Source organism: Trichosurus vulpecula, chromosome 1 (assembly GCF_011100635.1).
Source record: "Trichosurus vulpecula isolate mTriVul1 chromosome 1, mTriVul1.pri, whole genome shotgun sequence".
Classification (NCBI taxonomy): Eukaryota; Metazoa; Chordata; class Mammalia; order Diprotodontia; family Phalangeridae; genus Trichosurus; species Trichosurus vulpecula.
The window spans coordinates 377,021,901-377,045,247 of record NC_050573.1 but is presented as its reverse complement, the minus strand read 5'-3'; the positions used below and the strand labels follow the sequence as shown (position 1 = coordinate 377,045,247).

At 43.0% G+C, this 23,347-nt stretch overlaps 1 protein-coding gene across 2 annotated transcripts in view; it reads right to left on the bottom strand.

Moving 5' to 3' along the window:
• SLC14A1 (solute carrier family 14 member 1 (Kidd blood group)) overlaps window positions 1–23,347 on the bottom strand; it is a 97,428-nt gene that overhangs the window by 46,962 nt on the left and 27,119 nt on the right. Inside the window, exon 1 of one of the 2 annotated variants that reach the window (XM_036734894.1) lies at window positions 1,687–1,747. The exons of the other annotated variant lie outside the window; for it this stretch is intronic. The gene's annotated coding sequence lies outside the window, so the exon portion shown is untranslated. Of the gene's footprint in view, window positions 1–1,686; window positions 1,748–23,347 lie in introns of those variants that run through there. 2 annotated transcript variants of the gene reach the window in all.

Below are 23,347 nucleotides of genomic sequence, written 5' to 3'. Positions count from 1 at the left end.
GCTGGGTTGGTTTGGAACTGAAAAAGCTTCAATACAGTAATTAAGGCCTGCTACCAACTGGCTTCCCCCTGAATCAAATCTCTTTCACTATTCATTCCATGGTGCTGTATGTTTGTAACCCATAAAGCTGAAGACTGGCATTCTTTGAATCTTAAGGCAAGTGTCATTTTTAAGTTATAAAATCAATTGATGGGTTTAAAATAAAATCTCCAATTGCATAACTAACATATAGTTTTTTTCTTCTAAATGAGGGATATTCAAATATTTATGTTCTAATATGAACAGAACTTTTGTCTTTAAGGTATATGTATTTGGCACTTACAAACAGTCTCTAATTTGGGTGTTCTCAGCTCTGATGCAACAGGTGGAGCCCAATTTCCTTTAAAGCCAAAGACTGGAATAAGAAAAAAGAAATTGCCCTGTGTTCACTTCCTGGTAAGTCCTTTTCATTCAATTATCTATGAGTCAAAGTCTGGAAGCTTGCATGTATGTGATAGTGTCATCAGAGCTGTTGTAGCCAGTGACTTCAGATATGATCGAACAACTCTTTGCATTCAATATGGGCTTTTGTGAAACAAACTTTCTCAGCAGGACAGGACATGTAGGAAAGCATATAAATCCATAATTAGGAAGGGCCATACCCTGTGCCTCATTTATTCCCATAGAGTCATAATAATATAAAATTTCCTATGTTATTTAACATTTTCAAGAACACAAGCTTCTTCAGACTGGGTATCGTTCATGAAATCCAGTGGAACCTAGAATTGCTGCCTTTGGGCTGGGGATTTCAGAAGTCATCAGGCCATAAGATCAAATACAGGTTTGTAGTTGGGAGGACCTTTGGAGGCCACCTAGTTCACCCTCATTATTTTCTATAATAATAATATCTAGCTTTCATAATAGCACTTGAAAGTTCCCAAGGTCCTTTACACATGTTATCTCATTTGATCCTCACAACAACCCTGGGAAGTAGGTGATTAACACAGGGTGTCTTGAAAATGCAGTTTTAAGCCTTAATAATTTAGTGTTAGTCATTTTAGCTCAATAGATAAAACTATGTTAAGATTTTTAGGGACATTCTGTATTATTCCCATTTTATAAAAGTGAAAACTAAGTCTGACAGAGGGTAAGTGATTTGCCCAAGCACACACAGGTAGTAAATGATAGAGTCAACATTTGAACTCTAATTCCGAAGCTGGGGCTGCTGGTTGAGAAAACTGAAGTTTAGACAATAAGGGATTTGTCCAAGGTGACATACGAAGTTAATGGCAGAGCTTGGTCCAAATTCACCTCTTTGACTCCAAATTCAGCATTCCACTGAATGACCATTTAGCAATTAAAGGGGTTCCCTTGTATACATCCTCCATCATTTTTGGTCAAATTTATTCTTCTACTCTGTCTTAATCAACGACAGAGAGGAAACGAATACCTCATTGCACAACAATAATGCATTCAAGCCTTCTTACAGGAGCTGGTGGCTTGGGTTAAAAGAAAACAAAAACCAAAAGCTGATTGCATCCCTCGAACTGTGCCTTTAGTGCTAGTCTATTTAGTTCAGGCATACAGAGAAACTGTGCAGTTTTCCAAAGAGGGGAGGAGGAAACAAAGAAGTGCAAATAAACAATAATACAAATTATCCAGCAATGAGGAAAACCCCAAATAACAGACATTAAAGAGGATACTTACAAACTCTGGCTTCTCCCTGGCAGAAGGCAAGGCTGATAAAGCCCCAAACCAGGCTCTTTGAAAAGGGAGAGTGCCAAGTAGAGGAAGATGTGGTTGGGGAGGGAGTCATCTAACAGTTTTTATATACCACATATCACACTCTGCATATAATACTGGAGAGGTATCTCCTCCCACTTCCAGTACAAGAGGCAAAGAAATGCTGAAGAGCTAGTCATTTGCCTTTTCCACCTTAAGCCTTACTTGGTCATTGATGCAGTGCCAAGCACTGGACCATCTTTTCCACTGGTTTCCAGGGTATTTGTCATGCTGGCTTTCTTTCTTTCCAAACTCTGTCTTTTCTTTCTCCAAACTGTTGTCTTGGAAGCAACCTCCCCCTGTCCCATCCCATCCCCTTCCCCTTCTTTCTCCCTCCCACCCCAGAGAGTTCCAAACTCTTGAATTGCTTCCTTTTCACTGGACTCCAGATGGGAAAAGGCCAATATGATGCCATTTTAACCAGAACTTGCTCCTTGAGTTAGGCTGCTCCCCAAATGGGTCCTGGGTTGACAAGGCAATTTTTCTTAGAGTGGCATTTTTCTCTGTGATGTAATTAACTTCTGGACAAATCCATTTTTGAAAATGCAGAACTTGAGATGAAAAACCAACCAACCCTATACTTATACAGAACATGTGCGAATTCAAGCCCCTTCATTAAAAGGAATCCATCTGCCGGAAAAGCACAGCCCCATAGTCCTCTCTCAGGATAAACTGGTATGTTTGCAAAGGTTGGAGGCAAACATTTCTTAACTAGGTGAAATTGAAAGCAAAGTTGAAACTCTCTTCTTTTCTTCCTTCCTTCCTTCCTTTTTCTTCTCCAGCTTCAGGATTGTGGCATTCCTTTTTATAATATAGACCTTCAGGCATCCTCAGTCACCTGGTCTATACTTCAGTTGTGAATCATGATGGGGATGAAATTAAAATAAACATGAAAAAGGTGGCTGTAGCATTGGTGGCTGCCAGCTTCTTTGGCCCCTGCTACCTCACCAGAGCCTGGACTCTGATAGCACTTGTCAGCCTTCAGCACCGGTATCGGATCTGTACAGAGTAAACTCTCTGGCACCACCCACTGGATAATGGCCAAACTTGGTTTGAAACATCCAGAAATGGCAGTGCTCCCAGTCCAGATGGCATCTTCTCAGGTGAATTAGAGGATCGTAGATTAAGAACTGGAAGGAATCTCGCAGCTGATTTAGTTCAGCCTCTTTGTTTTACAGTTGAGGAGACTAAAGCCCAGAGAAGTGACTTGCCTAAAATCACACAGGTGATGGCAACATGAGGACCTGAACCTATGTTCTCTGTTTCTAAATATAGTCATCTTTCTACTCTACCTTGGTGGTTTTTCTATCCTAATGCTGTACTTTCTTCTCTACTCCCACAATAGCTAGAGTGAAAGGCAAAGATGGGGTCAGGAACATCACTAGAAGGTTGGGGAGTTGGGTGACGGAGGCAGAGGTCACACTATGCTACAGGCCCTTTACTGCCAACATTTTGACCCAAGTAAAAGATTTGAATGAACACCAAGGACTGAAAATGGGAAGCATTCCTAAAATATGAAGGGAAGAGGGGCCTTGACAATGGTGGGGGCTACTAGATGGGAAGAAGAATCATATGCATATGAAGCCCAGTTAGTAGAGTCACATTCTGGTCTTCTTTCCTACAGCTGTCTCACTGAGTCACTGATAAGAAACCTGGTCACAACAGGGTTTACTCTCAGAGCCTGGAAATTGGCCAAGCCTGGTTCTTGATAAGTGTAGCTGGATGGATTTCATAGTATATATGAGAAGTAGTGGAGAGTAGTGGAGAGAGCTGAACTAGGAGACCTGGATTCAAGTCCCTCCTCAGAGACATATGGGCTACATGACTTTGGGCATCATTTAACCTGATGCCCTGGGCAACTCAGTGTAATTATAAGTCGCTGAGCATATGCTGATCTGCATGGATAGGAGCTTCCTGATCTAGCGTTCTTTATGCCAGTGAAATCATAGGTCCAGTCCAAATACATATATGCATGCAAATATATATGTGTATATCCATGTGTCCATCTCCATGTGTCCCTGCTCACAAGCTTCCAGGGACTAACAAGATAGTTTCCCTTCCCCCTTTAATTTGGTTAGTTGTTCTATCCCAAGATAGATAGAGATAAAACATTTATAAAGTACTTGTTATGTGCCAGGAATTGTGCCAAGTGCCAGAGATTGAAATACACAGAAGCAAGAAAGTTCTTGCCCTTAAAGAGATTATATTCTAATGGAGAAGGACAAATATAAATGAGAGCTTGAAGTGGGACTGGGGGTTTGGTATGGCCTGCAGAACTGGCATGGAGGTCTGGTTCGATGTAAGACAAGAGGCAGGCTCACCTACCAGAGCCCAGAATCCCCGGGGTACACCCATCCCCTCTTAAAACAGAATGAGATCTTTACTTATACCATTAGGCAGCCAGCTCAGCCTGGTGGTCTCTACTCTTGACAGACACTTCCTTTCTCTTCCTGCCCCAGCTCCTGAATCCTCCTAGCCACTACCTACAACTGTCACAGAGGCTTGAGAAGCAGAGACTGAAGTCTGCTGGTCAGAGCATCCATTCACAGAGGGAATGCCCCACAACCACTGCCTTAGCTGCCCAGCTCATCTCAAGAAGCATTTATTGTCCTGCTTCCACCAGCTTTGAAGAAGCCCCCTAGGCTACATTCTAGGCTGTGGAATTCCACCCTTCCCTCTAAGCTGAGTCTCCATCCCGGTTCTTAGTTGTAATTGCCTGAGGCACTGCAGGTGAATCCCCAGATTTCACTGCCAGAGGAGCCCATGTGGTCTAGTAGGTGTTAACATTCATATCCCTGTGGTCACAGAGGGCTCAGCTAGTCAGGTTTCTCCTGGCATGCCAGGCCTGAATAATCTTTTAGCCCTTCTCTTGGTTTTCTGTTAGAAAGCTTTAGAAAAAAGACTTAGAAGACAAGGGTAATTTCTTCAACTATTCATCTTTTCCCTCCATTCCTGGACAGGAGAAGGGCAGACTTACTTCTGGACTCTGATTCAGTCTGGCCAATTGAGGGGAAAGGAGGAACCTGCCCCACTAAGGGCAAGGCCAGCACCTCATTCAGCTCTCCTACTCCTTCCACCAGAAGCCATGCCTACCATCTGCATATCTTCATCCTGGGGAGGTCATACTATCAAGACAAGCCACTCCATATACTCCTTAGCATCCTAGAATATCACCCTTTGTGAATAGCCCTTTCCTTTCCTACCTCCTCTAAAACTCTTGTCCCCACTCCACACCAACCTCCATTCTGTACACTCTGCCAATTCCCACCTCCAGACACAATTTATTCCTCTACTAATCCCTTCTACTCTTTGAAGAGGCAGCTGGTAGCTTGGTGGACAGAACACTAGGCCTGAAGTCAGGGAGACCTCAATTATTGGCTATGTGACCCTGTTTAAGTCACTTAACGTCTGTTTGCCTCAGTGAAATGTGGATAATAATAGCATCTATCTTGCTGGGTTGTTGTGAAGATCTATTGAGATAATGTTTGTAAAAATACTGCTTAGCGTAGTACCTGGCACATAGTAGGGGCTATAAAAATGCTCATTCTCTTTCCCTTTCTGCTCTATTAGGAAACTCTGTTATAAAGATATCCCCCTACTTTTTTCTCAGTTGCTCTTTTTTTTTTTTTTGCTGGGGGTGGGGGGTGCTGCATCAGCCAAAGTCTGGCTTTCACTTTAGAACATCACATCCTTGGCTAGTTTATCTGAGGGAGTAGGCCTAACTTCTTGGAATGTGATAGAGGGGTTGGTATACTCTTTGCCTTGGAGAATTCTAAGCCATCTATCTCTAGGTAGATTCAAAAGATGACCTTTGAATTCTTTTCCAACTCAAAGAATCTGTGCTTCCAAATGTCTGAGCGTACTGGGTTTGTGACTTAGCACCCAAAGCAGTTGGCCAGTCAACTGATGACAGAATTTCTTGCTTTCCACTTGCTGCAGGCTGGGGAAAAAGACTGAACTAAAGATAATTTTAAATGATCCCCTAATTGTAAATCCAGTGAGCTTTACTGTATTTCTTACTCTCCTCAATGACTATGTAGCATTTATTAATAACTATTTGCTCCATCTTGATAGTCTCTCTCCTTCCTTAGCTATTATGTTGTTTGGTCATTGACTCTTTGTGACCCCATTTGGGGTTTTCTTGGCAAAGATACGGCATAGCTTGCCATTTCCTTCTCCAGCTCATTTTATAGATAAGGAAACTGAGGCAAACAGGGTTAAGTGACTTGTCCAGAGTCACACAGCTACTAAATGTCTGAAGCTGGATTTGAACTCAGATCTTCCTGACTTCAGGCCTGGTGCTCTATCCACTGTACTCCCTAGCTGCTTACTTGGTTTTTATAACCCCATACAATTCTGATCCTTTTGCTACCTCCTTTCATCCCTTGTATCTCCTTTATGCGTCCCTCTTCTTCCTTTTGCCCCATAAGTGTAGACCCCCTCTTAGGTTCTGTCTTTGATCTTCTGTTCTCTCCATATATTTTCTTCATCCAAGGCATCTATTGATGTCAATGAATTCCTCAAAATAGGTGATTTCCAAATCCGTTATCTATCAGTCTTAATTGTGTTCCTGTCTTCCACCTCCCCATTTCCCATTGAACAGTGGTGAAATTCAAAAAAATTAACAACCAGCTCTCTGCCATAATGACTGTTGAGTGAATGTTGGTGAATGTGTATGAATATGTGGGTATGTGTGCGTGTGTATGAGAATATGTATAGTCTGTGAAAGTGTGTCAGCTTGTGTATGTGTGAGTGTGTGTGGATGTGTATGACTGTGTAAGTGAACATATGTGAATGTATATGAGTCTGTGACTGTGTGTGAATCTGTATTTGTGAGTGTGTACAAATGTGTATAAGTGTGTGAGTGAATGTTGGTAAATGTGTGTGAATGTGTGTGCATGTGAGTATGTTTGTGATAAGGCACTGGACCAGCTCAGAAAAATGGTCTTGTGCTGGGTTGTATACATGGGGTTGTTGTACCCATGGACTCACAGCCCGACTTCTCCCAGAAGTCAGCCAACACCATCCTGAGACTTGGAGACATCAGGACTAAGGTAAGCTCAGGGCCAGGGAAAAAGTCGGAGTTTCTCATGAACAGCTTTAGTTACACTAAAAGGTCAAGTCTGAGGCACCAAGGACAATCTGACTTTTTAGCACATCTCCCCCCAGCCCCCTCCTCCTTCCCCCCATGGAACACTCCCTCTGAGCCCTTGGCATCCTTGATTTCCATGACACAAGGGTCTCTCAGTCATCAGGATCAGTTGGGATCAGCTCTAGTCAGGGCTCAGGCCCAGGGAGAAAGAGGCAGGCTGATTATAAGAAGGGGAGAGAGTGCTGGCGGAGGGAGCAGGGTTGGTAAGGGCAGGGCCAGGTGTGTAAGGGCTAGAGGGTGATGGTGGTCGGGGGTAGGTGGGGGGAGGGCAGTGGAGGCCATGTATTGGGTGGCTTCCACCATCAGCGCCTTCTGCCTCCTCATGCTAGGTACGGTAGGAGTGGCAAGCAGACAGGAGGCAGAAAGCTCTGGGAGGAAGCCCAAAGTAACTGCTTGCAAAGAGACGGGGTCCCAGCCCTCTGGCTTCCCTGCTGGCCCCTGGAGGCAAGGCTTGGTGGGTGATTCATTCAGGAGCAGATGGAGAGGGAGGGAGCAGTGGAGGGGGGAGAGTCTAAGCCTGTCACAGCCTCTGCTGCTGCTGCTATCACCCCCTCCTCCACACCCCCACACCCCCACACCCCTCCCCCGTGATCTCCCCCACCCCCCTCCCTGTGGTGGCAGCTTCTGCTGGGAGTGTAGCCAGCCCTCCCATCCTGGGCCTGGCTCTCCCCTTCCCTTCCTCCTTCCATCTCGTGCTGGCACCTCATTACTGCGTATCGGCTTTCCCCTGTGCCTCCATCCCAGACCCCATTCCCAGGCCGGGACATAGCACTGCCTTGGGGGGGGGGGGGAGGGAATATATATATTTGTGATTTCCACATTGAGTGTCTTCCCACGTGCCCACCTTAGAAAGAACCCTGATTACAAATGCCATTTTAACAACTGGTTCGCCAAACTCAACATAAAATTAGGTGTTGGTTCTCATGAACCTGTGCAAACACGCTGTATCCCACCACTGCCATTGAATATTTCCTCTTGGATGTTATACTACTGACTTCAAACTCCTACAAACCAGGTTCCCTTCCTTGTTTTTCTATTTCTGTCAGCAGTGCCATTATTCTTCTAGCAACTTCTAGAAATGTCAGAGTCATCTTGTATTCCTTTCTCTCCCCCATCTGCTACTATCCTATCAGTCACCAAGTCCCAAAGATTCTTCCTTCCCAATAGTGTATCTCTTAAACCTATCCCTTCCTGTCTATTCTCAGTGCTTCCACCCTAGTGCACACCCTTACTACCTCATTCCTGGACCAGACATATAGAATCAAAGTTGAAAGGGGCCTTCCATAAATCCCCTCCACCACATTCTGGACACATGGACATCCAGCCTCTCCTTGAAAACTTCAAATAAGGTAGAATTCAGGATGTGCACAGCTCATTACATTTTCAAACAGCTGTAATTGTTAGTTAGGAAGCACTTAATTGAGCTTTTCCCCTGTGACTTATACCCAGTGGTCCTTGTATTGCCCTTTGGAGTAATTCACAAGTCCAATTCCTTTTTGTATGGCAGACCTTCAAATATTTTTAAGACCACTATCATGCTCCTCCTTTTCTCCAGATCTGCACTACCCAGTTTCTTCAACACTTTGCTTACATGGCACAGTTTTGGGTGTCCTTGGCTAGTTTGTTCATATTACTCTTACAACCTGGAACCTAGAAATAAGCACAATACCTTAGGTGTGGTCAGAGCAGGGTAAAGTGCCATGGGACTATCACCTCTCTCATTTTGGACACTAGCTTTATATTAATGCAACCTAAGACCTCATTAACTCCTTTCAAATGAACTAGTCTAATCATTGCACTTTAATTTAATATTTATAAAATTGATTTTTTGACCTTGTGTACAAAGACTTTGCATTTCTCTTTATTCAATTTCATCTTAATAAACTCTGTCTACCATTCTAGCCTATTGACATCTTTTCTGAATCCTCATGCTCTAATTCAAAATATTTGCTGTACTTCCTAGCTTCCTAGTATTTTACGGTGTCAGTAAAGATCCCACCTACATCTTTTAAACTGATTTTTATTGAGATATTTTATTTTTATATCACTGACATTTCCCCTGTAATTCCCTCCTCCTTTTAGACAGTGACCCCTTATAACAAATAATTTTTTAAAGATGAAAAAGAAAAAAATAGGAAAAACAATATACACTATTGGAAAAAAAAATCTGATTTTATATGTACTTTATATGCACTTGTGCCCTCCCACCCTTGCTAAGTATCTGGTTGGAGGTGTCTTTTATTTCTCTTCTTTGGGGCCAAGCTTGCTCTTTAATATTTTACAACATGCAGTTTTGATTGTTTTGGGGGTGGTTGCTTTTTCCATTTAAATTGTTATAGTAATTGTGTGTATTGTTTCTTGACTGTTCACTTCATTCAGCATCAGTTAATACAAGTCTTTCATGCTTTTCTGTATTCATCATGTTTTGTGTTTCTTACAGCACAGTAATATTCCACTGCATTCATGTACCGCTGCTTGTTTAACTATTCTCCTACCTTCTCCTGAGGGCACTCACTTCACAGCTCTACCAATAATTCATCAGTGTGCCTATGTTTCCACAACCTTTCCAACATGCGCTATTCCTATCTTTTGTCATCTTTGCAAATTAAATTTTAATTCAAGTTGTTGATAAAATATTGGACACACCAGGGTCAAGAACAGAATCCTGAACTGTACCACTAGTGCCCTCCCTCCTTCTTGGCTGAGACAGATCCGTTAAATTAGACAGCTATCCAACTAGTTACAAATCCTTCTAATTATACTATTGTTCAAGCTGAGATTTCTCCATCTTACCAAATGAGTGGTTCCATTGGCTCTTTGCTTCCTTGTTCTTCTTGCTTAGCTACAACTTTAAAAAGTCCAGCTTATTTCTTACTGGTTCTATTTTCCGGGGTCTAAACATTTGCAGGCACTACAATTCTTAAACCACTCCTTTGTATCTGTCCATAGTTATGTGCCTCTGCTTCTATTATTTTTCCTACATCCTTTTTCTAGTTTAACACCCTGACTTTATAAATGAGGAAACAGAGTACTACTTCTCCAGGCAGAGAGGTTTCATCTCTTTCCAACTAAGGTCCCAAGTTGGCTCTACATTCTTGTTCTGCTAGAGTCTTGCTCTCTGCAGTTCACTCTCTTTCTCCTCTGATGCTGTTTATAGGCCAGTATGAAGGGTAGAGCTCAGATCTATAATAGCTGGAATCATGATTAGACAGACACCAAAGTTGTGACTGAAGATTAGTTGCAGAAGATGAGCCATATTCCTCATGTCCTAGTCCAAAGTCTTCCTTCATTGCCCCACCCTCCCTGAACCTGAGCTTAGAATAGTGCTTGGAACACAATTTATAGGTTCCCAAAGTGGGTGATACTGTTGCAGTGTCATGGTGTGTTGCTGTGGCACCATCTCAAAGAATTCAGTCAGACCACCTCTAATCCAAGTATAGGCATTTATTGAAGATTGATGCCCCTAAGAAGCAGGCTAGGTTCCAAGGGGAACCAACAACTTAGTAAGACAATACTGGCAAATTTATAGTGTAATGATGCTGATTACATAACAGAAATTAGGAATATTAAAAAGGTAGGAGGGGTTTGTCAAGGATTGGGTAATAGGGAAGGGGTCCCTCTATGGTTTGGTGGTCAAACATCCTGGTTGTGCTGTCCTCTGATTGGCTAGACATTGTGGTTCTGTCTGGTCAGGATGGATAGTTAGGTACTGTGGTCCTCTCTTGGGGCTAAATGGATGATGTGATTGTGGTTGGCTACAAGAACATACCTGTTCAAATATATGAATCGGATCTGGGGTAGTGGTTAGCTAGAGGCAGTGACTGTATTGAGTTTGGGGGCCCATGGTATGGTTAAAGCCAGATGTGTGGTTAAATCAGGACATGCCTGCTGTTCAGTGGGGCCCATAAGGAAGTTAGAATATTAGAGCTGGGGGCAGCTTTATTAGGATTCCATCAATACTACCCCCTGGGGGGTGCTGGAATGATCCAGGGGGTGGTAGTGGTTTTGGGTGCAATTGGAGGGTGTTTAATAAAAATAAAGGGACAGTGGAAGCAGAAGGAAAGAAAAGAAAATTTTGAAAAACTGTTGGTACATGTTTCATCTGTTGTGTAGCAGAGTAAAGTCATAGTGATTACATTATTTTCCAAATAAACACACAAAATACAAGTTCTAACTAATCAGTGGTCAAATTCGCCAACAGGTCTTAACAAGCAAGTGTTGGGAGGTGAGCATGTCTCAAATTGTCGGGAAGTTCAGCATGCATTGGCAGGAATATGTGCACGTAATGACTTGTTTACAATGCAATACTTATGTGGTTACATGACACAATATTGTGTCATCAAAATTTCAATGCAGGAAAATCCCCCACAAATTTTAAATAAATTATTAAATTTAAGATGCATCATTTTTTTAAAAAACAGTATTTTTTGAAATGACACAAATTAAAAAAAAATTAAAGGGTTAAAGAAAGTAGATTTACAGGGTGACATTGAGTAATTTTTTTTTTAAAGGGGGCAGTAGGCCAAATAAGTTTGGGAACTTCTGTAGTAGGTGCTTATTCACTGACTTATTGAACTCCTTCCCTGCCCCTAACCCCAGAATTTGGACTCCCTAGGCAATGAACAGCCTAACTTTTTGCCTGAATTTGCTTCTAGGACTGTTCTCTATGCTAAGCAAGCTCTCTCTTCCTCCCACAACTTATTTGCCACAGGCAGTTACCTTTAGTTAAAGTTCTGATGGGGATGATGGGATCTGAACTCCTAAAATGAAAAGACCATGTCTTTGAAAGCAACCCAGTTCCTGAATTTTCCCATACATTTCAGCAGCCTAGATCACTACCACCTCCGCCCAAGGCACCTGGCCTAGTCACCTAGACATTCCTTTCACTGTTGCGCCTGGTCCACTCCTTTACCACTACTTAATCCCATCCAGTTCCTTTCACGGTCCTTGGTACGTAGCCATCAAGTTCCCTAACTGGGGTTACAATAAACCTTCACGGTAACTTGACTGGAAGATGGTTTGAGTGCATGAATTCATTCCAGGTGAATGCTGCCCCATACCCTCAGTTCCAACAATAAACCCAGAGCCCCATTAAGGAGACAAACACTTTTCTTCAGTGAAATTTAATGGGTCAACAAATACCCATGTCAAATTACTTGAAGGTATTTGATAGCCAGTTGGATCAATTGATCAACCAATTAACCAGTCTACTATATATACATTGTGAGGCCCATACCCCAAGGAGTTCAAAGACACAAAGGTCCATACACCAAAGTATTCATAGCAACACTTTTTGTGAGAACAAAGTTTTAGAAACAAAGTGTATGTCCATCAATCAAATTTAATAGAATATTATTACACTGAAAGAAATGACTAGTAGGAAGGATCAAGGGAAGTATAGAGACACTTACCTGAACAGACGCAGAGTGAAATATGTGAATCAAGAAAACAATATACCCAACTACTACATCAATTTAAGTGGAAAGCATAGAGAAAACTGAATACTGTATAATTATAGTGACCAAGCTTGTCTTTAAGAAGATTGGGAAAATTTGTTGTTCTCTTCTTTCAATTGTCTCTGACTCTTTGTGACTCCATTTGGGGTTTTCTTTGCAAAAATACTGGAGTGGTTTGCCATTTCCTTCTCCAGCTTATTTTACGGATGAGGAAACTAAAACAAAGGTAACTTGCCTAGGGTCACACAGCTAGTAAGTATCTAAGGTCCAATTTGAACTCAGGTCTTTCTTACTCCAGAGCCAATACTCTATCCAGTGTACCACCTAGCAACCCAGTTGAGAAAACACATCTCCTTTATTTGCAGTGGTGGGAGTTTATGGGTGTGTAACATTATATATCTTGTAGTTTGTCCTTTGTTCAATGGACCAATGACATCAGCAGGGTGATGTCTTGACTTACAAGTGAATTGGATTTAAGTGAGGCAGGGCTGGGCAAAGTTGTCAGCCTTGCTCTATTTTTCAGTCATCAGAGCCCAGAAACAAGACATAGGTCTGGACAACTGGTATGGCCCTGGATGTAGTGGGAGATCTTGGCCCTTTCAAGCTAAGGTCTTTCCCAAGTCTCAGTTTGTCTGAGATGACACCCATTCAGTGAATAAAGGCCAGGCAAGAATTGAGGCAAAAGATGCCTTCACAAAAGTTTGCCTTCACAAAAAGAATCAATTTGGGAAGGCAAGACCCTCAGAGTTTTTTGGCTAGAACAAAAACAATTTCTATTTACATTTACTCCAAGCCATCAAAACCCAAACAATGAGCAAATAAAGGCTTGGGCTGGGACCTATTAATCAGTGAGAACCAGAGTGATTTAGGTTTAAAGGCAGTCGAGTAGCTTCATTTGATTCCCAATGGGCTTTATCAAAGCCTGGTTTTCCAGAGTTATATTTCAAGAAATCATAAATGAAAACTACATGAGATAAAAGAGTTAATTGTCCCAGTTTTTTGAGAAAAACAATGATAGAATAAAAAAGGAGGGGAAAAAAAAATCTAGCCCCTAAGCCCCAAGATATATTGTGAAGTATAAGCGATCAAAATTTATATTTTTTTGGACAGAACACCCACCGACTCCCCGCTAGGACAGAGGGAAAAGAGGAGGGGGGAGTAGGAGGAGGAGGAGGGAAGAAAAAGCAGCATTGTCCAAATGGAATTGGCCAGTTGAGTCTCCAGGGGAAAGCTACTACTACTCACAGATAGTTGTTCGTCCTTCCTTCGGCAAGAGGACCAATGACATCAGTAGGGTGATGTCTTGACTTGTAAGTGAATTTGATTTAAATAAGGTGGGGCTTTACAGAGTCATGAGCCTCACCCTCTCTTCCAGAATTATCTGAGCCTAGTGGCAAGACATAGAATGGACAAGTGGTGATAGCCCCCAAAATCATATATACTGACTCAATTGATGTCTTAATTTGATAAACCGCTTCCCCGCTCCCCCCACCCCATTTTATTTCTATTTCTTTGTCTTATTAAAAAAGATGGCTCCTTAGATAGGGCAGGAAAGACTAGCTAGATGGTGCAGTGGGAAAAACCATTAGGCTTGGAGTCAAGAAAATTTGAGTTCGAATTCAACCTCAAATACTTGTGTGACCTTGGGCAAGTCATATGGAAAGAGGTTTCCTTAATTAAATTGTGAGTAATAATAGTAGCATCTACCTCTCAAGGTTGTTGTGAGGCTCAAATGAGATTTTTAAAGTGCTTAGCATAGTTCCTGACACATAGTAGGGCTATATGAATGCTAACTATTATTATTATTATTTTCAAAGTGAGGTGCTACCCTCAATACAAAGTAAAAATTGAGATTAAACTCTTCACTCACCAGCCCCCTATGTACTCCATTTTAAGTTAGAGGCTGGGGATCAAAAGATAAAAAAGCAATGCTTGCCCCCAAGGAGCTTACATTCCAGAAATATCTTCCATCAACTCAACTAGAGGTAATGAAAATCCCAAAGGAAAGCCTGATCCTTTCACCTAGTTAAATTACCCAGGTCTATACCTGGCCACACCCTCTGCCATAACCCACAACTACACAGGGTAAAAAGCACCCTAAGATGCTGCCTTCTTTTCTGACTGGATTGTGAGACTCCTTAAGGGCTTTGCAAACCTTAAAGTGCTATATAAATTAAAGTGCTATTAGCTCTGAGAGTCTCAGAAAGGAAGTCATTTTATCTCTCCAGGGCTCAATTCTCAGAAGAGAATTTCTTTAGAATGAGAGAGCTAGACTAGCTGATTCCTAATACCCCTTAGAGCTGTCAAAAATCAATCTTGCAGTGATTATGATCTCCGAATCCCCCACAATACTTCCCACTACACTCAGTGATTTACAGAAATAGGTGCTGGATAAATAGTGTGGCATTTTCATTTTTAAAAATAGATTGAGTACTTTATTATTGGTTAGACACTATTCAGCAATTTTCCTGATACTGTAGTTTTGATTGATATATATAAAAGTAATTTGCTCCTTGAAAAGTGTCTGTTCTATTTTTGTGTCCTCTTGTTAGTCTCTGCAGAGTGGAGTGTCACAGAGGCGTTGTTAGGAATTTTGATGAAGGTTTTCCTAAAGAAAAAAGAGCCTGGTAGGAAACATTTTGGCCCTCACTGTGACTCCCCAAAAAGTCTGCAATAAAAAGAAAATTGGAGCAAACAGAATGTTCCTTTGTGGTTTGTTCTGAGCTGTTCATGCTGGGTATTTATGTGAAACCTTTGATAGGTCAGTCAGAGAAATGCAGGGGCATGCAAAGAAGGGTGAGGGCTCATATTGACCCAGAACAGAGCTTGGAGAGGATGGCAGCTTCTGTGACCAGGCCTTATGTGCCAGAGTGCCTGCTTGACAGAAGATATCAGTAAATTTCTTTTACTCAAGGGCCAGAGGGGAGAGCCACACCCACCTTGTACCTCTAGCCACCTTTTACCTTGGTTCCTCACTGCCTCTATCTCTAGTCTTGCATCATTTTTTAGCCCCAGGAGAATTGGGCTGCTGAGGCCTGACTGGTGGGGCTAATAGCTTTTGTACAAAATTTTGCTTGAGGTTAGAGTGGTCAGAAATTTGTATTTTTCTCATAACTACTACAGTTCACATTAGATGTCTCTGTCTCTATCTCATTAAAAAAACAAACAAAACAAAACTAGACCTAGGATTAACACAACAACAATGCCAACAGCAAAAAAGATCTAACATCTGATAAAATAGGGACTAGACCAAATACTAACAAGTTCGTATTTCTAAACTGGACTTTGAGATTATCTGGTCCAATTCTTTGGCTTTAGAGATGAATTGACTAGGGCACAGAGGAAGTATTTTGACCACACCTAGTTTGTGGCTGAGGTGAGGTTTGAACCTCAGACTCTTAACTTCCATTTCCCAGCTCTTACCTCAGTCATCCAAAATAGTTGTCATTTTAGAGGATGCATAGGACAGTGGAAGGGGCAGCTGGGTGGTACACTGGGCCTGGAGTTAGGAAGACTCAACTTCAGGAGTTCAAATCCAGCCTCAGACACCTGCTAGCTAGGTGACCCTGGGTGAGTCACTTAACCTTGCTCATCTGTAAAATGAGCTGTAGAAGAAAATGGCAAACCCCTCCAGTATCTTTGCCAAGAAAACCCCAAATGGGGTCACAAAGAGTTGGACACGACTGAAACAGCTGAACAACAGGAAGTACATGAGAAAGAGGAATGACTGGAGCTGAAGGCCTGGGTTCAAATACCATCTCTGACAATACCCGTGTGACCTCAGGCAAGTAAGTCACATGAACCTTGGTTCCTCATCTGTAAAGTGAGGGGGTTGGACTTGATGGCATTGAGATCCCTTTCAGTTCTGGCTCTATGATCTTGTAAATTGTAAACTTTTCAGCATAATCAGACTCTGCTGCAGTCTTGATGCTGATGGGGTGCTTGGTGCTTGTCCTTGGACCCTAATTGTAACATCTTAATTGTAACTCCTTAGCATCTGCTTGGGTGCCTGTGCCTGGACCCCAGTTCCAAAATCACATCTTTCCCTAACTTCAAAGCACTGGCCCTAGCAGTCCCTCTCCAGTTCAAGGGCAGCATGCCTTAGCAAAACACTTATCTCTCCTCCTGATACTGAGGCCAGCTACACATATAGAATTTATTGGTCCGACTCCCTGTGTACATGCTAATTAGCTGTGCACTGGGACATAACAATATTTACTACTTACTGACCTTCCTGATATGTATCCTAGACATAGTCAAAGGTATACTCCCTTACATTCATCTTGTCTAACAAGACATTTGATGGAAGCAACCTGGATATCTCCAGCCAGCCCTGACCTTTGGTTGATTAAGTGATGTTTCACAGTCAAAACCATACCCCCAGGTAGACCCCCCTTGGGCTATTTCCCAGTGAACTCTGGGGAAGATACCTGCACAGTAGATACAAAAAGTACATGTTCCTTTAAGAACTGACCACTCCTTAACCACTCCCTAATCCCACCCCAAAACACCTAATCGACATGTTTCACCCCTAAATCTCTTATAAAAACTTTCCTGCATCCTTGTAAGGTTGCAGGTTCCCTAAGAACTCTTCCTCCCTGTAAAGCATAATAAATCTTTACCACCTTGACTTAAAGATGTTTGATATCGTGAATTCATTCCAGACAGCCCCAACCCTCTCAGGTATTCGGGTCCTTGAGGGGCACTCCCTCCCAATAACCCAGTCTGAGGACTCCAGTCTTGGGGTTCAAGGACATTGTCTCCCTCAACCCCCAACAATGCTTCACTATTGACATGGAGATGATGATGAGGTTTAACCAAAATGATAAGATTAGGGAACCATAGGTTTTTAGGGGTACTCGAGACTCCAAAATACCAACATGCTGGGTCCTGCTCAAATGAATTCGACTCAAGCCTTCTCACAGCCAAAGAAAAACAAAATTTATTAAAGATTCGCCATATTGGGTAGACTCTTAAGGAGCTTGAGCATTTGTGATGCTAATGCCAGGGGGCCAGATGAACACGAGCTGAGCTAGATTGAATCTGCTGAGCACCTTCATGGAGGCAAGATGCAGCCTATATACAGAAAGATTGTAGGAGGGATCAAGCGGTGGTCAAATAGTCTGGGGTGACAAGAGGAGGGGTTTAGGGAGAGTCTTGAGGAGGAGTATAAGGAGGATCTTGATGGGACTGGGGTGATTAGAGGTCAATACTCCAGGAGTAAGATTAAGGGTGGGAAATAGCTGAAGGCCACCCAGAGATAACAGACAATATAGGGCTAGGCTAGTTTAAGCATAACAGAGATTTGGGCCTAGTGATAAGGAAAGGCTTCTGGCCTCAGGTGAAGGCCAGTTCTAGTGGGAAGATTAAAGGAGCTTTCAAGGGGTTTCCCAGAGACTGTACCCCCATCAGTGACACTAGATTCTAGAAAGACCATGCCAGCATTTAACAAGCATAGGTAGATCCTGCCCAACTGGAAAGGGCATAGGGATCAATACAATGCTCGTGGTTGGAGTACCAGTTTAACTTTGTTCAGAGAGGTTCATCACTGAAGGCAGATGCATTGTTTTGGCCACAGCAGAGATTCTTAACCTGGGCCTAAGGGGTCCATGGATAGATTCCAGGGGTCCATGAACTTGGATGGGAAAAAACTGATATCTTTCTTTTCACCAATCTGTAATTGAACGTTAGCAGTTCTTTCCATTATGAATGTAGACAACAAACAGTATTCTGAGAATGATCCCTAGACTTCACCAGACACACACACACACACACACACACACTCACACACACACACACACACACACACGCACACGCACACACACACGCACACACAGTCTTACTTAGAAGTCCCTTCTTGGGCCACGTAGCAACTCTTTACCTGTAGATAGGTGGCAGGGATGAGTACACTTACCCATTTGATGGTCAAGTTAGGGTTGGATAACAAAGTCACCTCAAGGTTGGCCAGCCTGCTGGCCAATGTTGGGTATTATGTGAATTAAGAAGCACTTTGATGGAATGGGGAACATGTACTGTCAAGGGAGAATCAAGACAAATGTCCTCAGTGGCAAAAATAAGGATAGGTGTGGCCACCACAGCACAGGAAGTGATGGGGTTTAGACTGTGGGAGCCCCCTTGAACTCCCTTTGAATCTTCCCAGTAGATGAGGTGCTTGCCTGAGGCCATGAGCCTTTCACTATGCCTAGGCCCAAATCTCTAGATTTAAGAGTAACCTAGCCTAGCCCTCCATTGTCTGGCTAGTTTCCACCCTTGATCCTATCAAAGTGCCTATGCCCAAACTGTTACCCTTAAACTAGACTAGCCCTCCATTGTCTGTTATCTCCAGGTAGCCTTTAGCTACTTCCCACCCTTAATTCCATTCTCTTGGATCCAGGAGTCTGACCTCACGAGTCCCATCAAGCTCCTCCTTAGACTCCTCCTCAAGACCCTCCCTAAACTCCTCCTCCCATCACCCCAGAACCACCCCTAGATCCCTCCCACAATCTTCCTGTATATAAGTTTCACCTTGCCTCCATGAAGGTGCTCAGATTCCATCTACCTCAGATGGAATTTGGCCTGCTTGTGAAAATGAGCATCACAAATGGTGAGATTTAAGACAACTCAATATGATGAATCTGTAATAAACTTTGCTTTTCTCTTTGGCTGTCAGAAGGCTTGAGTCAAATTTATTTGAGCAGGACCTGGCATGTTGGTATTTTGGGGTGTCGAGCACCCCTAAAAACATATGTTCTTAACCTCATCAGAAACAGCCTGGGATGCCGTTGGCTACACTGTCCAGTCTTACTATAGTATCCCACAGGGCAAAAGTTTTCATCATGTCCGTGATAGTACACCAACTGCATTCCCTCTTTTCTCAGAGGTAAATAGGTTAAATGGAAGGGAATAATAGGGGAGGCCCAAAGTTGGTGGGTGTTAGAGGGTCAGATTTCAAAGAATCAAAAGAACCCTGAGTGTCAGGGGAGAGAACTAGGGGCTCAGGTTCAAGGTCTTTGAGAAGGTCATGGAGAGGATGAGCAGCACAAAGGCAATCAGGAATCCAGAGACAGCAGTAGCTTACCAGACCAAGGAAGGCACGGAACTGATGCTTAGTGCAGGGCACAGGAAACTGAGTGATAGCCTTAAGGCAGGATGCATGGAGACAGAGGCCTGAGACAGAGGTGGTGTCCCAGAAGTTTCACAGAGGGGAGAGCAAAATGGAGTTCATCCTAAGAGGCCGTATGGTCCCTTGAAGCTAAACTATTAAGAGGGTACGCAGTCTTGCCACAGGGAGGGGGAACAGAGAAGGAGATCATCAACATTGTGTTTGTCCTTTGCTCTCAAAGAGGACCATGACATCAGAGACATGATGACATGACTTGCAGTTGACTTTGATTTGAGTGAGGGAGGGCTGTGCAAATCTAATGAAATGGCTTTAAACTGAAAAGAGAAAAGGAGAAAATGCCTTTGTATATTTGACATGCTACGTATGATTAAAAATAGCTATAACAAAGGAAGAAAAATAGGAATGAAGACTCCCAGAAATTCAGAGGAGTCAAAATCCTAGAAAGTAGTCACTAATAATACCTATGCTGCTTTCTCTCTGTCTCTGTCTCTCTGTCTCTGTCTGTCTGTCTGTCTCTCTCTCTCTCTCTCTTCCTCTTTCCCTCTCTCCCTCTCTCCTCCCTTTCTCACCCTCCTCCCCCACCCCCCTACCCCCACCCCTCATGCACGCAAACCAAGCACAAGTAACAAAGGGGAAGAAAGGATTCTAATTTAAGGAGACAAAGGTGCTCTTACAGGTATAATTGAGAATTGGTGGGATAGCACCTGTGACTATAATGTGGCTGTGGAAGGCAATGTTATTCAAAAGGAGTGGTATATATAAAAAAGGTTCTTTACCCTTGGGTTCAAAAAATCAACTTTATAAGTACAAGATGAGTTAAATATGACTTGGTATCAATTTATTGGCAAGTAATCTGGCAGTTTTCATGGACTACAAACTTAATATGAGTTGACATTGTGATAATGATTGCAAAAAACAAAACAAAAACCAGTGAATGCAATCTGAGGCGTGGTATCTAGTGCTAGGAAGTATTTTTTTGGCTCTTCTCTCTCCTGGTCAGGCCATATATGAAATATTGTGGTTATTATATTTTAGGAGAAACATTGGAAACTGAAGAGTGTATAGAGATGGAGAACTATTCTGGTTAAGAACCTCAAGATTGTGCCATAAAAGGGTAGATTAAATGAATTGGGGATATTTTGACTAGAGGAGAAAATGACATCAGAGACATGATGACATGATTTGCAGTTGACTTTGATTTGAGTGAGGGAGGGCTGTGCAAGGTCACCAGCCTCACTTTCTCCTCTAGAGCCATCTGGGTCCAGTGGCCTGATATTCACCAGAAAGACTGGAGATGGCCCAGGATGCAATGGGAGACCCTGGCCCTTTCTGGATAAGGTCTTGCCAGGTGCTCATTTTGAGTGAGGTAATGCCCATTCAGTGAATAGGCCTCTTTAAGAAGTGAGTCAAGCAATGGCACCTTTAATCAAAACTCAAAAGAAAAAAGAAGTCAAACTGGGAGGGGAAGACCCTCAGGGTTCTTGGCCAAAAGAGAAACAATTACTATTTAGTATTTACATACTAAAGAAGAACAGAATCCTTAAAATCCGATGAGGAGAGATGTTACCTCAGAACCTGGGAAGGGGGAGGCCCCCCCGGAACTCAGTGAATCCCTAAGGATGAATCCATATTGATGCCTCTCTCAAGTAAAGGCAAAAATGAATTGGCTTTTAGGAGCAACAGGGATTGAGAAAAAGGCATTACAGAGGCCTATCATTGTAAAGTGAGTAGCCCAGGGAGGGACATGTTTGAGTAGAGTGAGGGTTTGGGACAACAGGTGCTCCAGGACCTTTTGACCACTTGGAGGTCATACAGAGCAGACAACCCATCCACCAGACTTGCAGACTGGAAAGATGGGCGTGTTCAGGGGGGGAAGTACAGGGGAAAAGAAGGCCTTTGGACAAGTAGGCATTGACAAGAGGTTGAACCACCTCAGTCTGCAAAGCAGGTATTGAGGTATCAAGGATAAGGATCCAATTTCACAACAATAGGTGAGGCACTGCTGATGGAGCTGATATCAGTAGCATCTGAAGCCCACAAACTGAAGAGGATTTGATCAAGAACAGGAAGGTCAGAAGGGGTTTGGGCAGGGGTAGGGAACCTGTGATCTTGAGGCCACGTGTGGCCCTCTAGGTCCTTAAGTGTGGTCCTTTGACTGAATCCAAACTTCACAGAACAAATCCCCTTAATAAAAGGATTTATTCTGTAAAACTTGGTCTCAGTCAAAAGGCTGTACTCAAGGACCTAGAAGGCCACATGTGGCCTTGAAGCCACAGGTTTGCCACCCCTGGGTTAAGGGAAAAAGGCCTAAAGAAATGGGAATGGGAAAGCTAGGTGGTGCAGTGAGTAAAGCACTGGCCCTGGAGTCAGGAGGACCTGAGTTCAAATCCAGCCTCAGACACTTAACACACTTACTAGCTGCGTGACCTTGGGCAAGTCATTTAACCCCAATTGCCCCGCTTCCCCCCTCACAAAAAAGAAAGAAATGGGGAGACTCTCAATGGAGGAGCAGGTGTCAGCGACGTGAGGCTCAAGGAAGGAGTCCCTTTGAGACCAAAAGAAATGGTCTGAAACTTATGAAGCCAATCGTGCCCTAGCAATGGATGAGGGGCATCAGGAACTAGGACAGAAGGGTCAAAGTTGCTCATTCCTCCATTAAAAAAGGGAAGGTGCTGGGAGACATGGGCTACAATTAATCTCCACAACTGAAATGGACTTGTGACTCCGGGGGAGAGGAGTAAGGAAGGCAGAGGAATTTAAAATTGAGAGTGTGGCACTAGTGTCAATGAGGGCAGATATGTCTTGCTCTTGTACCAGCAGTGAGACATCCCCAACGTGGGGATCACAGGCATGGTCTGAATGTTCCCCTCCTTGTGCCACCCCTCCCCAGAGTCCGGTCATGCTGAGTGGTTGTGGGGACAGGTTCCTCCATACCTTCTGGGGTGCTTTCCCCTTCTCAGCATCTGCTCTAGCCTTCATCCTACACTCAGATCTCGTGGCCAGGTTTTTCACAGCAATAACAGACTCCTTGCTTATGGTTCTTGTTCGTAAGAGAGAATGTACTCTCCCTTTCTGAGGGTGCAGAAGGGACACAGGAGAGGTGGGTGGCTGCAGTTGCAGGGGAGTTGCAAGATGTATGTTGTACAGGGTGTCCCTAAAGTCTGGACACACAGGAAATCTCATTAACATCTCATTAACCATTTCACTGAAGACTCTGTGTTGTTTTCTGGGGTGTGCTAAAGGAGAAGGTGTACTCATGAAAATCTCAGATGCAACACACTCGATTGAACACATAAACGCATAAAGAATGAAAATGCTAAAATTGTTGGCAATGCGGAGTTATTGCATCGAGTTCAATGAATCTTGCAAAGCATATCAACCTTTGCAACACAAATGATGGAAATCGTATTGAAGATATTATTTGTTAATATTCCAATTAAATAAAATGTTGTTGAAAATTTCATTCATTTCATTTCTTGAAAATATGCATTTTTGCCTCTGTGTCCAGACTTTAGGTAGAATTCCTTTTTGACATCTTTTAAGTTCTCCCTTACTGACTTCTTTCTCCTCCAACAGAGTGGCAGCCATCCTGCTACAGACTCGGAAACCACTATCAGAATGTTGCCAACCAGGAATAGTTAGCTTAATTTGTTTAGAGACAGGTGGGTAGAGATTATTAACAAAGTAGGACAGAAACTGAATTTGGCTTATAGCGTCATCATGCTGGAGACCAGAGTTCGCATCAAAAGTCTGGGTGAGTCTGTCATAAAATTTGTAGACATTTCCCGAGGGTTCTGCTTGGTATCTCAGACCTTTGTTAAATCAATGGGTGAAAGTCACACAAGGGGTATGCTC